The sequence below is a fragment of the Aotus nancymaae genome, unplaced genomic scaffold (assembly GCF_030222135.1).
Source record: "Aotus nancymaae isolate 86718 unplaced genomic scaffold, 86718_ANA_hifiasm-v0.15.2.pri h1tg000053l, whole genome shotgun sequence".
NCBI lineage: Eukaryota > Metazoa > Chordata > Mammalia > Primates > Aotidae > Aotus > Aotus nancymaae.
Window position 1 is genome coordinate 20,832,499 of NW_026988467.1, and position 8,713 is coordinate 20,841,211.

Consider the following 8,713-nt stretch of genomic DNA (forward strand, 5'->3'; position numbering starts at 1 on the left):
GTATACTGTTTCAATTTCTTTCAGGCATCTCAAATACTGACAATAAATCCATTCTGGAATAAAATGAATATATCTCTACTGAGATCTCTTTATCCTAAACAGCTAGTTGTACGAGTCTTTATTGAGTCTTTGCTATATAGTGGCACTGCAGTTTGCATATAGCATTCAATCTTCGCAACAGCCCTATGAGGTGGATATTACTAATATCCCCTTTTAACAGATGAAACTCAGAGAGGTTACATTCCTTGCTTAGGTCATACAGCTAATTATAGTGACAGAGCTGCAATTCGGAGCTCAGTCTGTCTGTCCTCAAAGCTTGTGGTTTTAAAACTTCTGCTGCCCAGTCTCTTGTCTGCTTAAGGGCAAACAAGAACACACTTCCCCAGTCTTAATCCCTTCCTGGTTTGCAAAGATCATGGTGCTGACCTCTCAACTCTCATGAGTGGAACTGTGGGCGCTAGAGAGCCAGCCTCCTCTTTGGGTTGGAATATGAGGTAGAAGGAGTGGTGTGATAAATGTTTCACAACTGTTTGGGGGTTTTGGGGATAAGGGTAGAAGTCCTGCTTCCTTGTGTTTGCCAACCTTCATGGTGTGAATATCCCCACCGTGACTGACTTCAAGCTAGCAAATGTGAGGTCACTGAACACACAGATAAGAAGAAATGTACACAATTGGCTCCCGAGCCTGTCTGAGCCAGCTCCAGCAGACCACTGGGTGGAAGGAGCCCATTTCCGTCACTATTAGAGGAGCCAACATCTGCTGCACCACAGCTGAGCTTGTCTGTTTAGAATAAACCATATCTCAAGCCCCAAGGGCCTATGGGGCTCATGTTAAAAGTCTCTGGTCCATGAAATGAGGCTCGAAATCTCTTCTGCAGCTGTCAAAGGGTTTTACAATGTGGCCTCCATCCGCCTTTTGAAGTTCCACACCAGTTATCTGTGTTCCCGCCACAGAGTCCTGTCAGTTCCCTCTTTCTCTTGCCCCCTGGCCTTTTCAAACACTGGTCCTTGTGGCGGGAATTTCCTTTCCAGGCTTGTCTTCTGCTAGTCTTCCAGCAGCTTCCCGTTCTTGCTTCCAGTCTCGCCTTGCACGCCACATCCTCAGGGAGCCTTTCTTAACCACTGTCTTTGATTTGCTCCCAGTCCTCATGTATATCTTTGACTTAGTCCATTTTGTGCTGCTGTAACAAAATACTGCAGACTGGGTTATTTACAAAAGGAGAAATTTATTTCTCGTAGTTATGGAGGCTGGGAAGTTCAAGCTCAAGATACCTTCAGGTTACGACCCAGTTTCTCTGCTTCCAAGATGGCACCTTGAATGTTTCGTCCTCTGAAAGGGAGGAACACCATGTCTTCATATGGCAGAAAAGGAGAAAGAGAGAGGGGGAGAGAGAGAGAGAGAGAGAGAGAACCCATTCTCCACAAGACTGTTTTTTTTTTTTTTTTTTTTTTGAGACAAAGTCTTGCTCTGTCACCCAGGCCAGAGTGCAGTGGTACGATCTCGGGTCACTGCAACTTCCACCTCCTGGGTTCAATCGATTCTCCTGCCTCAGCCTCCGGAGTAGCTGGGATTACAGGCTCCCCACACCGTGCCTGGCTAATATTTTGTATTTTCAGTAGAGACAGGGTTTCACCATCTTGGCCAGGCCGGTCTTGAACTCCTGACCTCATGATCCACCTGCCTCGGCCTCCCAAAGTGCTGGGGATTACAGGTGTGAGCCACCATGCCCAGCTTCCCACAAGCCCTTTTTATGGCAGCCTGAAGCCATTCATGTGGCAGAGCCCTCATGACCTAAACACCTCCTATCAGGCCCTACTTCCCAGCACTGCTGCATTGAGGATTGAGTTTCCAGCACATGAATTTTGAAGATCACATTCAAACCATAGCAGCCTCTTTGATACAAATTAATCACAGTATCATAATTTTTGTGTGTCGAATATCTTCTTGGAGACATCTCTAATGACTCACTCAGAGCCTGGCATATAGTAGACGCTTACTGTGAGTAAGCAAACCTTTGCTGAACGGGGCTTAGTCAAACACAATTTCATATGCCCTAAACAACTCAGCCTCACTCCTGGTTCTTATCTGCCACACCTTAGCCGCTCATTAAGTGTTTACTGAGTTGAACTTGGCATATGGCGCATAGTTAGAAGACCTCAGTACCTCTTTCGAAAGTCTTACTCCACTCTCGTGCTTCCCTCCATAACTGGGATTTTACAGTCTTCTGTTCTCCCCAAGAATAATGTTTAAGAAATAATGTGGCTGGGCGTGGTGGCTCACGGCTATAATCCCAGCACTTTGGAGCCCAAGGCGGGTGGATCTCCTGAGGTCAGGAGTTCGAGACCACACTGGCTAATGTGAAACCCTATCTCTACTAAAAATACAAAAATTAATTGGACGTGGTAGTAGGAGCCTGTAATCCCAGCTACTCCAGAGGCTGAGGCAGGAGAATTGCTTGAACCTGGGAGGCAGAGGTTGCAGTGAGCCGAGATTGCGCAATTGCACTCCAGCCTGGGTAACAAGAGCGAAACTCCGTCTCAAAAAAAAAAAAAAAGAAGAAATAATGTACAACAGGGGAAACAAAACCACATTACCGTGTGTGTGTGTGTGTGTGAGAGAGAGAGAGAGAGAGAGAGAGAGAGAGTTCACAGCCTTTCCCTCTCCTGTCTACTAAGATAATTATGTGTGGGCTGACAGAGAGAGAGAGAGAGAGTTCACAGCCTTTCCCTCTCCTGTCTACTAAGATAATTATGTGTGGGCTGGCAAAGTGTCCCAGAGGATTGGGTTGATGGACACGGAAAAAGGCAGGAGAGGAGGAAAAATATGAGAGTCAACTGCGGCTGGGTTTTAAAATAGAGTTTTGGGGGCATTTGGAGAGAAAAGGAGCAAGCGCAGGGACCGGCTGCCCTAAGAGCTGATGTGAGTGTGAATATGAGATGTATGGAAAGAGAGGTGGAGAAAACGATTTCCAAACTTTCGGTTCTGCGTCAGGACTGAACCCTCTTTTGACATTTTTCCCCACCGAGAAACTGAAGATTTTAAACCATTGTTGTTTTGACTATTCTTCTTGTTTTACTGTGATGCTGGAGGGAGGCAGGGCCCAATATAAGAACAAGGAGACCCATTTGTATGTGGGAGTGGAATTTAAGACTTTACCAGCTGCAAAGACACACACTCCAAGCTGACATAAGTGCAAAAGGAATTCTGCAAGCTCCCCAGATTGAGAAGTTCAAGGATGGGTGTGGCTGTGGGATGGCTCTAGCAGAAACAGATTCTGATTGGCCTGGCTTGGATCACATGCCATTCCCTGAGCCAATTGCTGTGGTCAGAAGAATAGGGCTACTGTTATTGGCCACTCTGGGCAGAATGCCCACCCCGGGGGGGCGGGGGGTAAGGGAGCACTCTGATTGACAGCTCCTCCAACTACAGGGAATGGAGGAAGATTGGTTCCCCAAAGGAATGGATGCTGCAGGAATAAACCGCATACACCCATTGCCGGGTTGCAGAGGAGGAGACCTTAGACGTCATCCGCACCAACTTCCTACCCTGAAAGTCTACCCTCTTCAACATCCTGGAGAGACCAACTGGATACTGCTGCTTGGACTCATTGGGGGACAAGATTCTGCTCTTTTGGGGCTGCCAATTCTGTTTTTTTTTTTTTCTTTTTTGAGGTGGAGTCTTGCTCTGTCACCCAGGCTGGAGTGCAGTGTTGTGATCTCAGCTCACTGCAACCTCTGCTTCCCAGGTTCAAGCTATTCACCTGCCTCAGCCTCCCGAGTAGCTGGGACTACAGGCGTGCACCACCATGCCCTGCTAATTTTTTTTTTTTTTTTTAGTAGAGACAAGGTTTCACTACTGGCCAGGCTGGTCTTGAACTCCTGACTTTGTGATCCGTCCACTTCGGCCTCCCAAAGTACTGGAATTACAGGCGTGAACCACCGCCCCTAGCCGCCAATGCTGTTTTTGAACAGTTCTAGTTAGGAACATCGCCCTTACTTTGACCTACCTCCTTGTAATTTACCTCAGTCATCTAATTCTTCCTTTTGGGGCCTCACAGAAGAAAACAAAGCCCTTCTCTCCATGCCAGCCTTTCAGATGTTTAGTCTCAAGATCCTTCTTGTTGATGGTGCACAGATGACAGCCAGTTTCCTGGGGTAAGAGCACCAGTGTGGGAACCAGGAGACCTCAGTTCCTCCAGCCCTTATGCTGCCTTTAATGCAGCGAGTGGCCTCACTTGGAGGGAGGTATACACTGCTCCCATTTCACAGGTAAGGATACTTAAGTAAAGGGAGAGTAAGGGACATGCCCAAGATCACCCAGTTGGAAATGGGGAAGGTGGAACTCATATCCAGGATGACACAATTCCAAAGCTTCCTTTTTTTATCACTCTGTGGTCTCGACGAAGTTGCATCCTTTCTCTGAGCCTCAGTTTTCTCATCTGTAATTTGGGAACTTTAATGTGCATAAGAATCACCTGGCTGGAGTGCAGTGGCATGATCACGGCTTACTGCAACCTCAATCTCCTGGACTCAAGCAATCCTCTCGCCTCAGCCTCCTGAATAGCTGGGACTGCAGGCACATGCAACCACACCTGGCTAATTTTGTTTATTTTTTTGTAGAGACTTGGTTTTACTGTGTTGCCCAGGCTGGTCTTGAACTTCTGGGTTCAAGTGATCCACCCGTTTGGGCCTCCCAAAGTGCTGGGATTACAGGCATGAGCCACCGCTGGAGGGCTTGTTAAAACACAGCTGGCTGGACTTCATCTCCAGAGTCCCTGGTTCCATTTTTTTTCTGAGGTAGGGCCTAAGGATTTGCATTTTAACCAGTTCCGGGTGATGCTGGTGATGATGGTGCTGCTAGTCTGGGTTCCGCACTTTCAGAACCACTGTAGTATTTGATTCTAGCTCTAACATACCATGCATGATGTGGTGTGGTGGGTAATTTTGCCTTTCCATTTAGTTTGGGCTTAGACCCCTATTTTTACTATTTATTTATTTTTTGAGACAGATCTGTTGCCCAGCCTGGAGTGCAGTGACGCAATCTTGGCTCATTGTGACATCCACCTCTTGGGTTCAAGCGATTCTCGTGCCTCAGCCTCCCTAGTAGCTGGGATTACAGGCTCATGCCACCACACCTGGCTGATTTTTTTTTTGCATTTTTAATAGAGATGGGGTTTCACCATGTTGGCCAGGCTGAGCTGGTCTTGAGCTCCTGACCTCAGGTGATCCACCTGCCTCACTCTCCCTAAGTGCTGGGATTACAGGCGTGGGCCACCGTGCCAAGCCAGTTTGGGCTTAGACCTGTATTAAATGGGGTGTGTGTGTGTGTGTGTGTGTGTGTGTGTGAGAGAGAGAGAGAGAGAGAGAGAGAGAAGAGACAGAGGAGAGAGCAGGCAGCCAGAATTTTGCTCCACAGTAAACTTAATTCAAACAATTGTTGAAGGAAATTCAAATAGGTAAATAAGTGAAGAGAACAGTTTGAAAATTTGAGTATAACTTTTGACTTCTCCAAAACTTAACTACTAATAGTCTGCTGTTGATTGGAAGCTTTACTGAGTACATAAACAACAATTATTTTGAATGTTATATATATTATATATTGTACTTTTACAATAAACTAGAGAAAATAAAACATTATTAAGGAAACCCTAAGAAAGAAAAAATACATCTACTATTTATTAAGTGGAAGTGGGTCATTATAAAAATCTTCATCCTCATTTTCTTCATAATGAGTAGGTGGTGGAGGAGGAGGGTTCGGTCTTGCTGTCTCAGGGGTGGAAGAGGTGGAAGAAAATTCACATATAAGTGGACCCTCACAGTTCAAACTCATGTTCAATGGTCAATTGTATATCAGTTGCTGTCAGGGGCTGGGAGAAGGGAGAGAAATGGGGCGTGGCTTATTTTCCAGGTGATGAAAACGTTCTCAGATTATAAAGTAGTGATGGTTGCATGATTCTGTGAATATATTAAAAACTGCACATTTTTAATGGTGAATTTTATAGTATGTGAATTATATCTCAGTTGAGGGGTGGTTTCTAGGGACTCACAGTTTGAGGGTGGTAGAGCTGGGATTTGAACCCAAGGCCATGTGGCAGCCTGGGAAGAAGCCTGATTTCAGATCGTGGCTCAGCCGGCAGTGAGGCGGTGTGTGTGTGTGTGTGTGTGTGTGTGTGTGTGGGAGGTGGGACACTCCCTCCAGGCCCTGGCGTGGAGGACTCCAAGTGTGGCGCTGCTCGAAGGATCCCACGGGAGCGAAGACACAAGAGGAGTGGCGGAGGAGGGCGGGGCCATTCTTATCCAAGAACCCCTCTCCCTTTCCTGTAAGAACAGCCAGGCTCTTTCCACCCCCGCCTTCATCTGCTCCTTCCAGGCCTGGGAAGGCCCCTGGCGCCTCCCAGGCGCGCTGGCCGCAGGGCTTGCAGAGCAGACACCGAGCGTGAGCGCCAAGACTCTGCTGGGAAAGCGTGCACGAACCTGCTGCCCAGCAGCTCGGCAGTTCGGAGCCAAGCCTTGGCTCACAACGGGACTCTTCTGCGCCTCGGTGGGGTCTTGGGTTCTACCTGCTGGACGTTTCGGGCCTACTGTGTGCTACATCCTCCTGCGATTCTCCTTCCTTTAGAAAATTATTTCTGGGTCACGCCTGTAATCCTAATACTTTGGGAAACCGAGGCTGGAGGATCGCTTAAGTCCATGAATTCGAAGCCAGCCTGGGCAACACAGTGAGACCCTTGTCTCTAGAAAAAATTAAAAATTGGCCGGGCGCGGTGGCTTACGCCTGTAATCCCAGCACTTTATGGGGGGCGGAGGAGGGCGGATGACGTAGATAATATGGACACATGAATCTGCTGGGCCATAGGGTGTGTGCATTTTATTTTATTATTTTTTTATTTTAATTATTATTATTATTATTTTGAGACAGAGTCTCACTCTGTCGTCAGCCTGGAGTGCAGTGGTGCGATTTCGGCTCACTGCAACCTCCGCCTCCCAGGTTCAAGAGATTCTCCTGCCTCAGCCTCCCGAGTAGCTGGAACTACAGGCACCCACCACCATGCCCAAGAGACGGGGTTTCGCGGCGTTGGCCAGGCTGGTCTCAAACTCCTGACTTCAGATGATCCTTCTCCCTGCTCCCCCCGCCTCCGCCCCCGCCCCCGCCTCCGCCTCCGCCTTCCAAAGTGCTGGGATTACAGGCGTGAGCCACCGCGCCCGGCCGGGTGTGTGCATTTTAAAATTTAACAGATATTGCAAGTTGCTCTCCATGGTGGCTGAACCAACTTCCTACCCATAGGATATATGAGAATATCCTTTCCCTAACATAACCTAGTCAATCTTAGATCTCAGTCAACTTACAATGTTTGCCAAGAGTTTCTCACTGTTGTGTTTACTTGCATGTCCAGGGGCTTTTTCTAGAAGTTTCAGGTTGCTGATGTTGGGGAAAAACTCAGGAATTGGGGTCAGGCAACCTGAACACTAGACCCAACCCTATCTCCATCCGCTGTGTGACCAACACTAGACCCAACCCTGTCTCCATCTGCTGTGTGACCTTGGGCACATCCAATTACTTCTCTGGTCCAGCGCATGCTCATTTATGTGATCTCTCTGCATCTTGTATTTCTGTCTCTGCCTAAGAATCTTGGTCATGAGCTTTCTTTTGGTCCTCTGTTTCCTTATCTTTGAGGTCAAAGTTTCTTCCTCCCCTAGAAGTCTGTTCTTCCTCCTCCTTCTGTGGGGACTCTGAAATCCCTGAGTAAAGCAAGGCGTTCAGAAGCTCCCCCACTGCGATGCACACGTGTTCCCACTGGTGGAAAAACCTTTAGCTCTCCTGTTGCTCGTTGAATAGTGCTCCAGAGATGGTCTGACCAGCATTGAGCAGATGACTGGGACCGGAAACCAGATGGAAAGGACTTCATTATTACTTTTTCTTTCATGAAACTATACTTTAGAAAAGTAAAACGTGCTCAATGCAGAAAATTGAGAAAGCATAGAAAATTATGAAGAATAAAAATAAAATATAATCCCACTCCGCAGAGAGACACATGGCTATCATTTGTGAGTTTAGTGCACAGACAGTATTTATATGCATGTTTAGTACTAGTTTTTCATGTCACATTATATCATGAGTATGTCATTTAAAATATTTTTCAAAGCTTTGACTAAAATAATTTGTTTTAGAGATGGGGTCTCGCTCTGTCACCCAGGCTGGAGTGCAGCAGCACCATTGTGGCTCCCTGAAGCCTTGAACTGGGCTCAGGCGATCCTCCTGCCTCAGCCTCCCAAGTAGCTGGGACTGCAGGCATGCACCTCCACATTGGCTAAGTATTTGAATTTTTTAAGAGGTGGGGTCTTGCTATGTTGTCCAGACGAGTCTCAAATTCCGGGTGTCTCCTCCCACTTCGGCCTCCCAGTTGATTTTTGTTTTTTGAGACGGGATCTCACTCCATCTTCTGGGCTACAGTGCAGGGATGCAATCTTGGCTCCCTGCAGTCTCGACCTCCCAGGCTCAATCAATCCTCCCACCTCAGTCTCCTGAGTAGCTGGTACCATAAGTGTGTACCACGACTGGCTATTTTTAAAATATTTTTTGTAGAGATGGAGTTTCACCATGTTTCCCAGGCTGGTCTTGAACTCCTGAGCTCAAGCGATCCACCCACCTCAGCCTTCCAAAGTGCTGGGATTACCAGCATAAGCCACCACATCCAGCCTATTTTATTTTAATA